The 18,974-nt window shown below is 34.2% G+C and overlaps 1 long non-coding RNA gene across 3 annotated transcripts in view; it reads left to right on the plus strand.

The window, feature by feature from the left end:
* Positions 1–18,974, plus strand: part of LOC116963551 — a 254,185-nt gene that overhangs the window by 22,220 nt on the left and 212,991 nt on the right. For all 3 annotated transcript variants that reach the window (XR_004408268.2, XR_004408267.2, XR_004408269.2), the window contains exons 2-3: positions 3,423–3,468; positions 12,152–12,207. This is a non-coding gene — a long non-coding RNA (uncharacterized LOC116963551). The remainder of the gene's footprint in view (positions 1–3,422; positions 3,469–12,151; positions 12,208–18,974) is intronic.

Below are 18,974 nucleotides of genomic sequence, written 5' to 3' on the forward strand. Positions count from 1 at the left end.
AGGAGATAGGACTCAGCAGCAGGAGCTATATTAATGGCTGGTGGATAATTAGCAACAACTTCATGTCTCAGTGTCACTTTTGCCATGGGATTGATGCAATGAGCCTGTTAATACTTGTTCACAGTTGGATTTTAGTAGGTATTTTGCTACAGCTGCAGCTGCAACTGCTACAGAGTGTGTGCATGTGCAATACCATACATACACTTGTGTCTGGATTTGGCTGCAATGTTTTGGCTCTGCATGAGTTTTATGTTTTTCTTATTGTTTTTTATTTGCCATCCTGGATTTGGTTTATTTCCACCTTTCCAGCTCATTCTCAGATTTGCTTGGAACAACCTTGGCTGCTGGTATGAGAAGTTTCTAATTGTAAGGGAAAAGAGCCAGTTTTCCTGTAAAGAAAGCTGTGACTGTAGTGTCAGTGAATATGAATAAGCCTATTGATTCTTTGCTATTATCTTCCTCTTTCTCCAGCATTTGTACTATTAGAAAAACATTCAGAAGATAAAGTGTAACTGATAAGACAAAAAAGAGGTTTTGATAAATATATGGAAAAACTTTTGTAGATACACTAAGAATAAAGAAACTTTGCAAGGGATGGGTGAATTATTTAAGCGATATATAGTATCATACAAAATCTTCACGCCATAAGGTGTGAATATTGCCTGGTCCATTTACAGAGCTGAGTTGAACTCTGGGCTTCATTGAAGAAGCCTATACTTCAATTTCTTATATAGCAGAATCGGAAGAACAGTAGTGTCTTTTGCACATTCAGGCACATTCTCTTTTTTTGAAAAGAAAGAATAGGTTAAAAATAAAACCTAAAATATTCTTCTAGAGAAGCTAAACTCTTCTTCCCAAAAATAAAACAGAAAGGAACAGCAAACACCCATAAATCTGAAAGAAAAAAATAATCATACCAAATGATATAATAGATGTCATATTTAGGATGCTAGGAAAGATACTACAATAAAAATTACTCTGAGTGGACTGTGAAGGGTATAGTTTTAGTCTGCAAAGTATCAAACATCTTCAATTTCTGCATCCTGACTACTTCCTGTGATTTTAAAGACAATGATATAACAATATTTTTTTTTTTATCATTTGTTTAAATTTTACATGAGCTAGAGAGGTAGACACAGATTTAATTTAAAAATGAGTAAAAAAAAGGCAAGAAAATGCAGTATTCTAAATATCCACTAGGCTTATTACTGATAGGAGCATCAGATACTTATGTTGAATGTTGGTTATCGTCAATTAATGAGATTAGATTCAATCTGTTTGTTCTTAAAAACTTTTGGGGTTTTTTAAGTTCTACACAAGGTTAGTCTAAATGGATGACAATTATATAGCAGGTTCCATTGTACAGCAATATTAATGTTCTAGTGTCTACATCTCTTTTCACAGGGATTTCTAACTCAAAAAATAAATCCTTTGGGATTAAATTTTCAGAGAAGTAAAAATTCTAGCTTCATTTGTCCCCCTTAATTGCAACCATTTAAAAATCTATTAAGCTATTCCTTAAAGCTACCTAGGAGTTCTGGGAGAGTTGTCTTGGTTTTCCTATTTTTTCATACATTTATTGGATACCAGACTTATTTTCTATAATGAAAATTTCCTAAATCAAGATGGACTGAGTGTACATTTTGATATATTAATCATCTTTTTGAATGGTAAGGAAAAAACATTTCACATATGTAAAAACATCTCTTTAGCCAAAATTTCATAAGGACTTCTAGTATGTAAAGTTATTGAGTATGCAAGGCTCTGTGGATGAAGAGCTCCCCAGGTATACACTGATGGGGGTACTGGAGCTGTTTGTGTCAATGGTTTGCAAATAATGGGTCTCTGGGAGAATTTAAAATTGCAGTTTTCACTCCAGACTGTAGTGCTTTTTAGGATGAGCTGAGCTGCTATGAGGCTTGGCACTCTTCAGTGCACCTTAGGCAGCAGTTCTTATACTTCCATTGAGATTGTAACAGCTGGCCATTACAATCAATCAAGTGACATTTCAGGGGTATTTCTTCTTTAATATTAAGGGGAAAAAAGGAGAAATAAAATATATTAAATTGTAATTTGTCCCAGAAAGAAGAAGGAACTTATAGAGTTACCTTTGACTGTAAAAAACAGGCAATTCAAGTAAATCATAAACTGATGATGCATTTATTTTTATTTGGGACACTGTGGTATTTTCTATTAATATAAAACCACTCTCAATATGTTTGCAGTATTAATTCTATGTAGGTGCTGGTTATGTGTTGCACTAGTTTTCTGTATGTATGAGTGCAGAGCACTCAACTACATGATGTGTGTAAACTGTGGAGCTAATCAGAAATTCACTAGCCAAGCCATTAAATATCAATTAGATTTTCCTTGCTTGAAAGCAAGCCTTCAAATCAAAAACAAGGTATTGGAGAAGCTAGCAAAGAGATGAGGATTCTAAAGAATAGATGGAATATCCTTCAAAAGGGGTCAAAAATGAGACTTAGAAAAATCTGGGACAGTAATATCATCTAAGTTATTTTTTTTAATTCCTGAAATGGAATAGGAAGCAAGAGATGTTTGATTGACTCCCGTGTATGATTCAACCGGCAACAGAGTTTGTGCATAACTTGTTTCTGCTTCTCCCAGAGTACAGTTTAATGAGTTAAATTATTATTTTTGCATACCATCTGTGTCTTGGTGCTTTAATGTTCTACATAGACTGAAGTAGCTGTTCTTATACAAACATAATCATATGTTCATTATATGAATATGTGATTATTCTGTATGTAATTGAAGTTATTAATGAAGCATTCTTACTGGGTATTGGCAATTTGCTTATCAGCAACAAAGAAAAAATCATGAATGTAGAGGTTATAATCAAAGTGCTTCATGCAACTCCTGGAGACTACCCAGGTAACTATGTATTTAGCTATTTTGCTACCTAATGGCTTCAGGGACATTTAACAATTAAATCATCTGTACCTAAAAGATCAGAACAGGCAAAATTATAGAGAAGCTATAATATGATGCAATGACAGTGGTATACCAAATTTCTTCTCTCTGTTTAGTCCTGACATAATTCAATTGATGCTAATTTAAATAAGAGTTAAAGGAGCAGTAGGTTCAGAGTAATGCTAAACACTTAAAACTTCTCACCATTAGCAACTGCTACTTTTCACAGTCAAGCCTTGTTTCAGTGTATAAGCGTGTGTTTCTCCCATAAACATAGACTGTAGGGATAAAAGACCCTCATCTTAGGTGAAAATTTAGTGAAGATGGTCAATTGAAGCAGAGTGGATTAAAACACTTTAGGAGGGCTGCAGGGGCAGATCTCTTTCCTCCATCAGACCATTGTGGTTAGTGCTTTGGTAACACCGATGTTTTTTCTTCCACTATTAATGAAATGAATTGTATTTACCTCTTCCTTATTCTATTTACAGGTCATCACAGAGGACCTCCAGGGTGAGAAATCTCATCAGAAATCAGGTGAGGCTGTTATGCTGACTTTGATTGAAAGCAGTGAGAAAAACATTTTGGTCATTTTGCGACACGTGAGTGAAGCAAAGAAACACAGACAGAGGGTTGCATTGTGGATCAAATGAAGTCTCAGAGCTAACTCTTTTTATTCTTTTTTTTTTTTTTTTTTTTTTTAGAGTTTTAAAACTGAATGTAGCTGAGAAAGTTATCATCAGGTGTAGTTTTAGTACCAATTTTGTTACCTGTGAAGCTTCAAACAGAGCTTTACATCATTATTTCTCACCAGAAATATCCTACCATAAGTGATGAAGGTCTTACCAATAGTTCCAAATAAATCCCATCATCATAAATAATTAAGTAAAGCACAAAGTATTTTTTTTTTACATATAATAAATGGAAATATTTTCCCATGTCTTAAGAGTGAGCACTTATAAACTTAATTATCTACTAGTCTGCATAGTAAATACATGGATATTACGTATAGTCAGTTTCTATTTTTACATTGTATTGTAATAATTAACATATACATAATGGTAGGCTCATGGGCATATTATGTGTAGCATCATATTTTGCTCCCCCGATTTTAGGAAAACTTCTAAGCAGTGGGGAAACTGGAAAAAGTTTCTTCACACTCTGCCTTAGCATAAGAGTAAGTGTGCAGGTCATCTCAAGTAATATATATATATATATATTTAAATTATTAATTGAAAAAGCACAGTAACCCTGTGTACAAGCTGTTTCAGCTACCAACTCCAAACTATTGAGTCTTAGATCTAAAGATGTCACCTCTGGACTTTCTTCTATCTTTTCATAATACAACATTTGTTTGTAATTACCATCACCTCTAAATTAATGGAATTGAGTGATCCAGCTGTACCTGACTAAACCATAATGCTCTATCAGACATTTTTCCCTGCCTTAAGCTTTCCTCTCAGCTCCCATTGACTTTCATGGAAGCCCTGATCCACCATGGTCACCTCAGACCTCTTCCTAGCTAAGTTTCATCTTATTCTTGTAGTTCCTTTTTGAGTAACATCTCTCAGATGACTGGATTGATAGGAAAACATTTAAAACTCTTGTCCAAGCTCTTAACATCTTATATCTCAATTGCCATAATAGTCTTTTTTCTGGCCTTGACAAGTTCATCATGTCCAAGTGAATGCTGCGACAAAGCCTGTGTCTCTATTGTATCACATACGAGTACATTATAGTCTGTCCTCCCCTTCTGTTGAATGTCAGCTCCTGCCTTCCATTATACCCTCGTTGCCCACTTGTTAGATTTTCTTTTCAAACAAGCACTTTTCTGCTTTCTTCTGTGTTGACCCTGTACTTGAAACTTGCCATAAACGTTTAAAAGATGACCTCATTAAATTCAAGCCCTTAAAACTCTCCCTTGTTATAATGCCTATGAAAGAAATAAGAAGAAATGTCAGGCTGGGGATGTTCTGTGGATGCTGCAGTTCTTACTTTCCTGGTTTCCTTGTGCACCTGTCTCTGCTTATATCTCTCTGTTCTCTCCAGCCTGATATTGTGTTTTGTGGTCCCTGGGAAGTGACTGTTTTTGTCCTCTTGCTACTTAGCACAGCAGAGTCCCACTTCATGATTTGGCGCCTCACAATGTGGTAAAACAAAGTGCTGTTTTAATAAGTAATACAGTTAGGAACCAAGTTATGAATATTCATCTAGACTGGTTAAAATTTTTAGATGGTTAAGCTTATCAGTCTTGCACAAAATTGACATATGTGATGGTATTTGACTTTTTGAACCAATCTTCATTATTCTTTTAAGTTGTTTTGCTGGTGTTGGACATGCAGAATTAGGCTTAAGAGGTCAGAAACACAAAGATCTTAAATTATGAGATTCACCTGGTGTAAAGGTACCTAATTTGTAAGGTCTAATCTGAAACATAACAGTATTCAGATGTTAGCTAAAGTAAGCATCCATGCTTTTTCCTCTTAGACCTGCCTTTCTTTGTCTGGGTGTGAAGTTTTGGAGGTGTTCCCTTTAGCTGTATCTTCCATGCCACTACACGGATTCCTCTCTTAGGCAACTCACAGTCACTACACCTTGCATTGTACCCTTCAAGCATGGATTTTGATCTACAAGCCAGGCATATAAAAAGTGAGTACTGTAACAATCTCATGCTGCTGCAATAGGCTAGATTTTATGTTTAGCCTTGAAATCCCTATACTTCTCTTCCAGTTTGTTTTTGAGGAGTTGACTATTGGTTTGATTTGATTTGCTTATTTATTTTTTTTGTTTCCTCTAATCTGGAGAAAACTATCTTCAGGAACGTGGAGCTTCCTAGATAGCTAGCAATAAAGTTCCTATTGTACAACACACAGGGGAGTTTTAAGTTCATGCTATTCCTGCATATTCTCTATTTAGGATTTTTTTTTTTTTTTCAGTAGTATGAAGATTGGAGGGTGGGGTGAGACCTAGAACAAATAAGGAATGAGTTGAATGGTATTATGTCAAATTTATGGCTAATGCATACACGTCCTTGAAATTTTGGCTAGTAAAAATTGTATTGCACTAAAGTATTAAACCTTTGTCTCTCCACCCTGATCTACTGATTACTAGGCTTTTCATTTTGTTAGTAATATGCAAGATTTCTCTTAACTCTGTTGTAATTTGCAAGGACACAAAGCATGCTTGAAATTACTTACCTGACTGCGCTTTGTGTGAAGAACTCCATCCTCTCAGCTGTTTTAGATTAACAGTGAATTACAGTTCACTTCAATGCAATTAGACCTAATGAGGTGCACATGAAGACTATTGGGCCACCATGTAACCACATTATATGGACTTGCTAGTTGCCATTTTAATCAATTGGTTTGACCTTTGAATGCAAGCTGCCACAAAGCACAAAGAACTTCCAGATACCTATTTATCTGAGTGCAGGGAGAAATGATAAAGTTTAGTTTCTGATCAGGAAAAGCTTCCTTTCTCGAGAGAATCTTTAGAGAAGAAATCCTACCTGCAAAAAGATTAATAAAATGATTGGTCATATCACAAGTACAGCTAAAATATTACCATAAATGATTTACTTTCTCTTCTGGTATGATTTGATTTGAAATTTATGTCCTGCATCATTGGCTATTTAGGAACCAAAGGTTAAATTTAATACAAAAAAAATTTATTTTATCATATTACATTGTGGTAATGAAAATCAAGCACATCCTTATCTAACCTTCTTGAAAGTAGGTGGACTTCCTACAAGACCATTAGTTTTGTGTAACTGTATTCAATAACTTTTTGTTGTATGTTGGAAGGAAAATTTTCACTTATTCTGAAATACATTCTTCAAGACCTTATCAAGTGAAACTGCTACTAATGGCAAACAAAGTACACCAAATTGTATTTTACAGAATTGAACTTTCATTATGAAGTGGCTATTCATGGGCAGAGTTAAATATGGGGTTAAAGCCATGAGGGATGAGTGTTCTGTTTCCTAGAGAAGCCTCCCGAGCATAGCAAAATGAAAAGCAGTAGGAGTATTTCTACAGTTTTTATATAGATGTAGATCTGTCGTTCCCTATATAATCATTGCTCTTTAGTTTGTTCCCTGTTTTGCTTCTTGTGGTAGGTCCCCAGAACACATATTCACTTAATATAGAAGGGAAGAGAAAGGATGATTTTCAGACGACTGTAAAGAGTAGTTAGAAAATATAATTCAGATTTTTTCATGGATAAAACACCCATCCGAGGGTTCAGCTTGCCTCGTGCTACTCTCACTCTTGTATTACTATTAGACTTTATTCCTTCCAATGTCTTTGCTGTGTCTGTGTGCTAGAAGGTTATATGGTCTTTAGTGCAGAGAGTATCTTTTTCATTTCCAGGAGTTTACAGCACAGAGTACAGTGGAATCCTGATTGCTGTGTAGGACATCAAGACCATTTGTCATTTTGAGTTCCATTGAGAAACAGTTTTTATATCAGACAGGTAGCCCATGAGACTAAAATTGGCTGCTTTACCTACTTACCTGAAACAAGTAAAAATGAATGAGATGTGGAAAAGGGAAGTAGGGGTTCTCAAGTATGGATCTGACTGAAATGTCAGGACAACCTGTCCTGCACAAAGGCATATACTTATAGAGGCACGAAAGCATTAGAAGTGGTAGACACAGTCTTCAGGAGATACAAAGGAGACTAATCTGTAAATCTCTATCTCTCATGTGTCAAAAGTATTCACAGGCAGACTGTAAAGGGAGGGACTGTAATGGCTGAAATAGTTCTAATTAGTCATTTCCAGGAGACTGAAATGGCTCATTTTTATAAGTCTTTTTAGTATGTTTGAAAATTACTGTCTTATAACTTTCAGAGTAGCTTCTGCACCACACCTTGTGAGAGGACGTGAGTCAGACATGCAACCTAACAGGAATCTAGATATGAATTCCTGGTTATGAGTCACACAAAGGAACAATGTCTTGATCCTTGCTTGAAATCACAAGCATGTAAACTTCCTTCTTCCTATTGTGCTTAGCTTCTAAATGAGAAAAGTCCTTTTGTACTTCAATTAAAAGAAACATCAGCAGAAATCTTGCTTTATAGTAACTGCATGTAAGTTAACAAGGAAAGATAAGTTTTGTGGTAATTGATTGAAATAACAAACATTTTATAGAAGGTGATAAATTAGACAAAAATGTCTTTATCTCCATATATATGTATAATTTTGTTAAACCCTGTTTCTGTTACTAATACATATTCATTTAAATGCATTCACCCATCTTCTGTTTCCAATATATGTTAGTGATTTTGTGTTTTCAAAATAAATACCTGGATACATGGAAAACATGGAAATACTGTCAGTTGATAATGGATGTAATTATCAATGAACTGTATAAACCACTGATAATTAACGCATGACACATGTTGGATTGCTTGTAGACCTTTTATGCTGGTACCTTCATGTCTTACAAGCTGCCCGTTACTCTATATGGTTACTACAATATGAACAAATGTTATAGATGAAACATTTTTCTCTACCTTATAAAGTCTGTCTGATGTTAAAATGAAAATTAGAGCATCCCAAATTATATTAATTGTGTGATAAATACTGGTAGCTTACGGAATAAGCATCTTCAGGATCTATGCTAATCATTACTCAATGAGTTGAAATGCTGTTCCTGTAAGATATAATGTAGGTTACAAATGTTTTCAATTACCTGTTCCATAGATTCTTTAACTGTCATGTGAAGGAACTGGTGTGGATGGCTGCATCAAAACTGGTGTCCTCTAATGAAGCCTTTTCTATACTGTTGAAGTACATTACAGTATTGGTATAACTGGTACTTGACCTTCTTTCGTTATTTTTCTACTGAGAATTAAAATGCAAGTGAATATAGAATACATATCCCTTTTGCATGGACTGGCTTGAGATGAAAGCTTGTAAAGGATTTATCTGTAAACAGGCAACCTGAAATGCACATTGACTTGACTTGTGTTTGAACTCCCTTCCTTTTTCTTTCCAAAGGTTGGTTGATGTCAAAGGCCATCTGTTTCCTGTATTATAGAAATATGTAGACACTGAGAGAACAGAATTTTAATCTGTTCAGTAAACTACAATCTAAGTGTTTCTTTCAAGAATCTGAATAGTTTCAGCAATGGAATTTTGAGTGCCGTGATTTTCTGCTTGTTTGTATATTTAAGGTCTGAGTGTTATGATATATCTCAAAGTAATGAAGCATGGCATAGTCTCACTATGCCTGTACTGACACCATTTCAGACTTGTTGAAGATACTCAAATCTCAGATACCACTTGAGCGAAAAAGCTGGATCTAGTATGAACCATATTTGACTCGGTAGGGGGGCTTTCTTACTAGAAGGTAAGGAGTGTTCAGCTGAAGATCCCTCATATCATTTTGTTTCACAGGGGTATATACAGCCTTGGTGTCATAGCTAGCTGTCTGTCTAGAAGGCTGAACCATTTTGTGTATCCACATCATTAACTCCCAATTTCTCACATCAGCTGAGTGAGCATTTGCCTAGTCCTTCAGTCTGAAAATTCTCATATTTAAATATTTTGTTAAATTTTGAACTCTCAAGAAACAAACTTTAGAGGGAATATTTGATATCAAGTATCAACTACAGCTATGAAATAACTTTATGAATAAGATGTTAAACTGGATTAGTTTACTCTCACTTGATTTAACTGTGTAGAGTGGACTGCGGCAGTAGAAAATCCAAAAAGGTTGATTTGAAACTAAATCAGTAGAGGAGGAGTTTAATGATGGAAATGGATCCATCAATTTACACTAGTTGTATTAAAGCAATGCTAAGGACAAAATCTAGCTTATGAAAGCCATGAAGGAAACCTGGGACACTGTTTCATTACAATGAACAAGAACAGAGCCTCCTTTTTTTTATCTCCAGAAAACCTATTGAACTATTAGGTATATCTAATATGTATATCATACTGGCAAGCTATTGCTTTAGTAACTTTTACAACACAGAAGACTAAGGACACTTTTAAAGTATTGATAGTCTTACTTTAAAAGATGGAGAATTGTTGTGGGTTGGTTTGGTGGTGGTTTTTTGTTTGGTTGGTTGTTGTTTTTTTTTTTTTCGTTTGGGGAAGTTGCCATTACCTGTCTGAGTTTCATTTACATACATAGACATATATAGAGTATATGATAAATGGTAACCAGATGTAATTTTTAAAGGGAAAAGTTTTATCAAAGATATAAAGTAATATAAAGTAATTGCTAGGTCATTGTTCTGTCTCAAAAGATTAAATTTCAAAGATGAAAGAGTTTATATTATAAAAATCTGTTACACAATACTTTCATTACTCATGTTGTGGTTCTATTTAGAATATGCAACAGCTTCATACTCTGTTACATCAAAAAATCTAGTCCTGAACGAATAACCCTACATTTATATTTGAATCTAATATACATTTAGGTGCCATACAGAGGAAAGAATTAATTCAGCTGTAGTCAGTATTGAAAAAGATTTAAATGTCCACAAAGAGGTATCAGTTCTCAAGAAATTTCTATGGTTAAAGAAACAGTCCATTTAGTCTTCATGTCTTGGCTGCTTTCACTGTTCTGATTAGCATTAAATAAGAATATTTTAGTATTACTGAAATGCAAAAAAGTGGTACAGATTTGCTTATGATTGTATATCCCTTATTGGCAGATGTGATTTACTTTTTCATATTCCTTATCTAATTCTTGAGGCTATGCTAAAATTTTAAAAATAAAATACTGTCCCCTTAGATACTCAGTTAAAATAATTTTGCTTCATTTGTATAAAATGTAACCTGTCACTATGCTTCACCATAAATATTAAAACTTCTTACTCATACACAACATAAAACTGTATAATTAAATAATATGGATAATGGATGGAAAATTTCCCAGAATTGCTGTTGTTCTAGAGCTATTATTTGTTATGCTGTTTGTTTGGTTTTCTATGTGGAAATAATAATAACAGTATAATACTTCAGGAGCATTTTCAAAACAGCAGCATTTTGGCTTCAAACTCAATTAGAACAAAAAGCACAATAACACATTATAATATAAATCTGACATGTAGTTTTCCTTCAGGAGATATTCAGTTTTTAGTTTTAAGCAAATCCCTTAGAAGCTTTAGGGTTCTTAGGATGCCTAGAGTCAATTTTGAACAATTTTGTAACTTACTGCAGGGAATCTTAATTCAAATTCAACAAAACACTGAAAGAGGTAGTGCTTTGGGGTACTTAACTTCCTCAAAGGACTATCAGTGTGAAACCTCAGATGGGGAGAAGCAACATGTAAATAAAATATGTCAACCTAAGAACATGATAAATAGCAAAAATAGCTCTCTCTTCTTAGGGAAGAAAAATTGTATTTCACATTATCAGGACATATAACTACTCACTATGATAGAAAGCAAAATGACTAAAATGCATTGTTTCACTGTTCGGGAGTAGGATAAAATTTTTCTGTATTAGGAGAGATTGAATTATTAGTTGCAAATACAGGATCTAATTCCCTGATTCTTATTTGAGGGAGATTCTGCTAAGCTTGGCCTTCAAATCTTCATTCCCAAAGGAAGTACTTCCTTTATTACTTCCAAAGAAAGTACTTAATGATATGGGTGAATAATTTTGTGGGTTTTTAGCATTGGATATTAATGATGACATGTGACTCATTGCTTAAGTTACCTTGTTATGTTTCTGATCTGTGACAAACTGTATGACAGCTTTTAAGCTAGAAAGCCACAAATGATATATTGAGTGCTCTCATGATTAATTTAGACATAAAAAAAAAAAAAACCAAACCAAAATTAAAAATAAATTCCTGTCACTTGCAGACTCTGTTGGTTGTGCTGAGTGTTTGGCTGTATGCTCATGATTAACAAATTATTTCACACTGAAATTAACAGTAGAACCACCTCAGTATATGTATCTAGAAAACTGAGCACCATATTTTTATTAATATTCAACAGTCCTGCTTTTCTGTGAATGCTGCTCTTTCAGTATCACTCTCCAAAAGACATGTAAACATCACATGCTCTTCTTCTTCCACTAGCAGATTCAGGTTTCTGAACTTATCACATTAATTATGCTGATCTAGTTACATAATAGAATAACATTTGATATGGGAAGAGTTTTGAAAATAACAGATTTCATCAGGAGGTACAAGAAAACAGCTATTCTCTCACAAAATTCCTAAACTACTTTTTTTTTTTTTTTTTTTCCCTAGGATTGTCTGTGACATAGCACAATTGTGACACTGAGACAGTTATGCCATACATATATGTAAGTATTTAGAATAGTTTAGTGTTGTTATTTTTTAAACTGTGTACTTCAATTGCTTCTATGCATATTATAGTATCTTTGTATATTAATCCTAGTTTACAAGCTTTCAGACACTGAGATTCATAAAATCCCTTTCCTACTGTTGACTGTATTGGCATGCCTTGATATTAATAATGGCATTACAATATAAACTAAAAATGTTGTTTTAATTCTATTCAGAATATTTTCACTGCAAGAGACTGAAGGAGGATGTAGTCACCTACCTCCTGGATTTAATTAATGCTTTATAGATTTAATTCAACTTCTCTTTCTACTTTAATTTGCTGAACTACAAATTGCATTGAAGATAGATATGATAGATATATGATAGGTAGATTATAGATAGATATGATAGGTAGATTTAGATTAGATATAAGGATGGAATTTTTTATGATAAGGATGGTGAAACACTTGAATAAGTTGCCCCATCCCTGGAAGCATTCAAGGTCAGGTTGGAAAGGATTCTGAGCAACCTCATGCAGTTGAAGATGTCCCTGCTCATTGCAGGGGAGGTTAGACCAGATGACCTTTAAAGGTTCCTTCCAACCCAGATTATTCTATGATTCTATATGCAGGATTTTGACTTCCTCTGTTCTGGAAGAATAGGAATAAAAATGGCCTTTAGAGGCAGATTGGGGCAGGGTAAAGTAGCCTCTGTATTACTCATGTACTCTATTTCACTAACTGTGTATTTCACTGTACAGCAGGTCTATATCATTACTAACAATACAAGAACAAGGGAAGTCACTTAAAAATATGAACCTTCTATCTGACCACTGAAGAAATGCACTATCAGATAGTTTTGTGTTGCCTATTGCTAAGGAAACTATGTTGCAATTTTCATTTGCAAACAATGTATTACAGGTATTTTTTCCTTCACAATTATTCTATGTCAAGGTCCTTTCAAAATTATTTTTGACTAGTTAAAAAAAAATTCTTCAAGTTTACATATCCTTAAACTGATCTGAGAAAGTTATTTATGTTAATTAAATGATTTGTACATTTCTGAATAGAATATATAGAATTTTTAGAATCAAACTGTTAACATTAATGACTTCCTCTGCCAATGTATAGCAGAACATGTACCTAAAGAAGACCAATCATAAGTACAGCAGAAGGTATTGCTCCTGGAAAATGTTAGCAGGGAAAATGATAGCACTCGTAGTATCTCATCACCACAGCATAGCACTGTAAGGTCAAAACATTTGTCCTGTGTTGCTTTCCATATTTCCTTCAGTCTGACACACTGCACAGAAAAGATACAGACCTGCTGTCACAATCCCAGTAGATCAAGTTGTTGATGTCAAATATTTTCAGCCCCTTCAGGGCAAAAGCACTATGCTGGCAGCCTCACCAGTGAGCCAGATGAGCCCTCAGTACATCATATAGTCACTTTATTACCTCTACCTAGTGCTGAGTGAATAACTTCAAGAGTAGGAAAGCTGGTTGTGCATAGTCCCTTCACTTTTTTTCCTTCCCTAAGGCAACATGGCACAGTGGGATAGGATTGTGTACTGAGAACAGTCACTGTGCTGGCTTACCAATTGTTTTCCATATTGCTTTTTATCCTTTGACTTCAAACATATTTCTGTAAACACTTAGAAAAGTCGTAATCCCCCCTTCATTTTCAGGATTCATTGATAAATAATGCTACATAATAAATAATGTGCATGAAGAATAATAAGGTCACAGCTACATTTTAATGCTAGTATTTCTTACAGTGGTAATTGGTGCCAGGTAGTCTGAACACTCATCTTCATCTCTTGCCTACTTTCTCGGGAATGATCTTGTGTCTTTCTTTCTGTACAAGGAGTTGATAACGATCTCTCTGTCACTTCTAGCGGGCTGGAGTTTTTTCTACCTCTTTGTCCTTTGATATTGTACTATATTGGATATCAAATTGCCTTTCATTCCAATTATGATCTGGCTTTAACTTCTCTGGAAATACATTGATACTTCCTTATCTTAACAGTGTGCTGCAACACCTATTGGAATGAAAAAAATATTGCTCTAACATAGAAGAAAATAATTGACAGGCAGAATACATGACTACCAAAACCCAGATTAGATAAGAGCTTCAGTATCTCACTTAAAGAAAAGAAATTAAAAAAAAAAAAAAAAAATGGCTAGGATTAGCCTGAAATACAAAAGTCTGGCTCATACTCACCAAGGCACTAAATCTCAGTTTTTATTTTGTGGTTTATTCACTTTAAATTAACATAGATCTTTAAAGTAATATAATCTTCCAAAATCTAATTTAATAGCATTAATCTCAAAAAGTTTAAAAACTAAATGAAAAACAATACTGAACCAAAACTCGGAAGTCTCTTCAGTTACTTGCTGGATAGTACATATTGTTTGTAAAGGATGGCATCACAATGAGAATTTTATGGAGACAAGATGCATTTGATGGTATTAACTTTTGTTAGGCACAAAAGCTTCTAATGACCTTGATGTGGTTGTAGTAACTTGTAGTAAAATGCTCAAATTTGACCACAGTGCATGCTTACAATTTGATGCACTGACAGTGATTCCTTAAGAGTGATGAAGAAGGCCTTAATGAATACTTTTTTTCTAACACTTAAGTAGGTGTTTACAAATACAAACAAAAACCACGAGAAAAAAAAACAACTGATCCTTTTGTCTTCTTGACAACATGAACATAAACTAGATATGAACTGGCTAGAAACTAGCAGAAGTGTCTTTGTACTGTGATACTGGAAAAGTGCATTCTAGGGAGAATGGTGTAAAGGCACTGATGTTGATTATAAGATAGCCAGTCCTATCCGGAAGGTGTTAACTGGCTGCCTGTAGTACTTTCTTTTTTCTTCTTCTTTTCCACCTACCATTTTATGTATCCTAACAATTCATTATTCTAGATAATGGAGTTGATGGGATTTACTTCACAGAGACAATTTTATAAAAACATATACAAATGTGCATCTTTCAAAGCCAAAGAGAAAACAGCTTTCCTGAAACAAGTCAATACCTCATTCCATTACCAGAAATGGGGCAGACTGTGGCAAGAGAGCTATGTTTTTTATTTTGTTTAAAAGGGAAGTAATACAATTTATATTAATTATAATAATAGTAATACATAATATCATCTAAATAAAAACCCCAAAACAGTTATACTTCCCTTGTTTTAACATCTCTTCTATTATGCTCATGACAAGTGGCTTAGTTTAAGAGAAAGAATTTCAGGTTTTATTTACTCATGTTTTCTTAATAGAATCAGTTTTCTTTTAATTTCATCGAACTCTTTACTTGAAACTTTTGTATCCAAGAAAATCTCTAGACAACAGATGAGGTTGGGGGTGGAAACCTGAGTACCCATAACTATAAGACTCATGCATCCACTGAAGGTCATTTTACATTTTTTTGAGTTCACTGAAATAGCAAACTGATTTTTTTTGAGTAATCCAAACCCAAATCAGGCTGATGGTTAATAGGTATAGGAGGTTTATAGTAGTGATAAAATTAATCATTATTTGTAAACTTTGCTTATTTTGCTTTGGTATCAAGGCTTTAGTTCTTTATAATATTATTCATAATAAAAAACCTGTGAACTGCTTGAGACATTAAGCTGCAGGATCAGATTGCCTGACATGCTCCCTTTACTTCTGGATCCTCATTCTACTGGAGAAATGGATAGTGTTGACCTCTTGGGGTAGCTCAACATTAAGAGGGTTTGTAAACTCTCTTGGGGGAAAAAACAGTTTCTATTTGAGCCCCTTACACTTCCTGAAGGAATTGCATCAATCAGTTTGTTGGGAGTTAGGAAGCTAACAATGTCGGTAACAATATCATCATATAAAAGATGATCACTGCATTGAAAATATGGATATATAGTTGACAGTTTCTGAAGGGCAGATATAGATCTCAAGTAGACAGCGATACCTTTCTGGAGGCAAGGATGTAAAAGAGGGTGGAATTTGAGATGGAGGTATCTGGATCCTACTTTAGGTATCAGGTATCTGAAAGATACGTGATAACTTTTAGGTGCATAAAGTCCTTACAAGGTCAAATTTTCAGATGTGGCAAATGAATATTTAAGATTTATGATAAAGTTTCTGATCCTTCAAAGTCAGATGGAAAAGACAAAGGTGTACATAAGAGATTATGGGATGGTTGGTCATATAAAGATCTTTGTTTTTTAAATTTATCTCTAGTAGATTAATATTGACAAGACCTTTGCTTTATCTGAACGCACTGGAAAACAAAATATTACTCCTTTATTCTTTATTTAAAAGAATAAATAGAGGCATGATCACCATGAAACAAAGAATGATGGACAGAAATCTAGTGAGCATAGCTTTAAAGAAGCAGGGATCATGAAATACCATGTTGAATATAAGCAAAAAGGACAAATGTCTTATTCTTTACATCTCATTGAATTCTGGTTTACAACAAATCTTTATATTGATCCTGCATCCCCTCAAAAAGCAAAGGACAAGACAGTATGTTTTTGTGCACTGTCCACCTGGTTCCAGTCACATTCAACCCTCAAGAACCTTAATAGCTGCAGTGCAGTAAACAGCCAAAATAAAAATAACCCTGACAATCATGGACACAATTAGAGTGGTACAAACTAGCCAGAATAAAAATACTTCTGATATATTAAACTTATTTTTGTTGGAAGTGACCATGGATGATTCTTAATGTCCTCTGTAAGTATGTTTCCATCTTGGCTACAGTATCCACCCTGGTGGAGTTAACTCAATGTAGCTTAATCAAACACAGAAGTGGATAAGAAAACAATGAAGGTTACAATGTTGGATTAATATATTTTTTTTAAATTAGTTTATTTTTTAATCTTTGAGGGATCAGACTGTTTTGGAATAAGTATGGCCAACTTAAAGTTACAGAAGGTAGTATAGAAAAATGAGAGGTGTTTTTTTTTTGTTTTGCTTTGGTTTGGTTGCTTTTTTTTTTTTGTTTTGTTTAGTTGGTTTTTGTTTTTGTTTTTTTGTTTGTTTGTTTGTTTTTTCTGTGAAAAGCAACTGTTCTGTACAGACAAATGATATACCTTAAAAGAAAAATAACAATATTACCCTTACAGTTTCCCTTGGTCTAAAAGCGACAAAGTGTGTGGAACACTTAATTTGTCAAGACATTCTGGCAGCTCTCATCAAAAGTCCAGTATAAACTTTACTCGTTTGTCTCATTAAATTGAAAATGGGCTTGGAAAAGGTCATGGGGAATTAGAGGTTGCAGAACAAATAATCAAAGCAATTAGCTATAACTTGAGTCTTCTGAGCTGCCTAAAAGAGAAAGCAGGCCTGACCTTGTCAAAGAGAGAAGGATATTAAAATTGCATACCAAGAAGTAATCCAGAAAAGTTATTACAACTACGTAAAGCATTGAAGAAGTTTGTGGGCTTTTGTTGTTTTGGCTTGTTTTCTTTTTTTTTTTTTTTTTTCCTGTACTAAACTCTCTATCTGTTTTAAAAGTTTCTGAATCATAGTGATGATTCGTGTTTGTTTATATTGTGATGGTAGATACATTAAAGTCTCACAGTCTGATCCTTCTCACATAATATATTGCAAATCAGAAATAATTCCACTGAACTTAATTGAGTTATATCAGTGTAAAAGTGATGTGAGAGGAGGAACAGGCCGTTAATATCCAGATAAATTTTGATTAAAATAATCCATTCTATGAAACCTGAAAATGTATACCAAGTTGTTAAATGCTTTTTCTCTTAATGTAGGTTCACATAAAATCCTTCTATGTTCTTGTAGCAGTTAGTAGTTTCTCTGGATTTTATAGCATGTTATATGGCAATAAAAATTTTTCTTGAAGAAACTTGCAAGCTATAATTAGGAGCTTGGAAGCTACCCCTGTTGCATCCTTTTGTTTTGTTTTGTTTATGTTTTTTGTTTTGTTTTTTCTTTTGTTTTGTCCTGTGGAAAAAGGCTCTTTATTAATATCAGATAAAATCTGGTCAGGATCTGGAGTAGAATCAGACTACTTTGTGAGTATAGCTTTTATTTCTTTTTTAATTCAGTAAAGGATTGTAAGAAGAATGTTTGTTTCAGATAAGCACCATGAAGATTATTCCGAAAGCTCCCAAGTTAGCCCACTTGACACGATATAAACCCTCCCTGACTTCTCTGCCTCTCACGATGGCCAATATTTTCAGGGCTGTTCTATAACTCCTTCACTAACTTCTAAAATGCATTTCAGGACCACTGTGTTCATCACAATGACTACAATTTACATTTTGACATGTGGGCATGCTTTAAACCACAGTTTGCATTACTTTTTAGAGTTTACTTCAGTCTGAGCAAGATGGATACCAAGAATTTCAACTACTCTCTCAGCTGAGATTATTAGGCTCCACTGGCCTCAGAAAGAGGTTATATAATTCATACCAGTTCAGGATTTAACCCCGGTGCCTTGAGGTTGTTGGGAAACTAGAATGTAGTGTGTGAAAGTGTTCACTGCTGAGAAAGGGATTCTGTTGGACTGGAATGCAAAGAAAGCTCAAGTTTGGAAGCTTTTCTAAAGACCCAGGAACTGGTAGGTTTCATTTAAAAGAAAAACACAGATAAACTATTTAAGAAATATAGCTTTATCAGCACAAAAGTGAAGAAATAGCAGAAACTGGAAACTGGAATGACTGTAAAGCTTTTTAAATTAAATGTAAAGCAGCAGTCACAGATGGAAACTTTAGTTTGAAAATGCCATCACATTGCAAGTTGATGAACTAAGTAGGGAAATGG

The sequence above is a fragment of the Tyto alba genome, unplaced genomic scaffold, assembly GCF_018691265.1.
Source record: "Tyto alba isolate M040663 unplaced genomic scaffold, T.alba_DEE_v4.0 Super-Scaffold_1000006, whole genome shotgun sequence".
Lineage (NCBI taxonomy): Eukaryota > Metazoa > Chordata > Aves > Strigiformes > Tytonidae > Tyto > Tyto alba.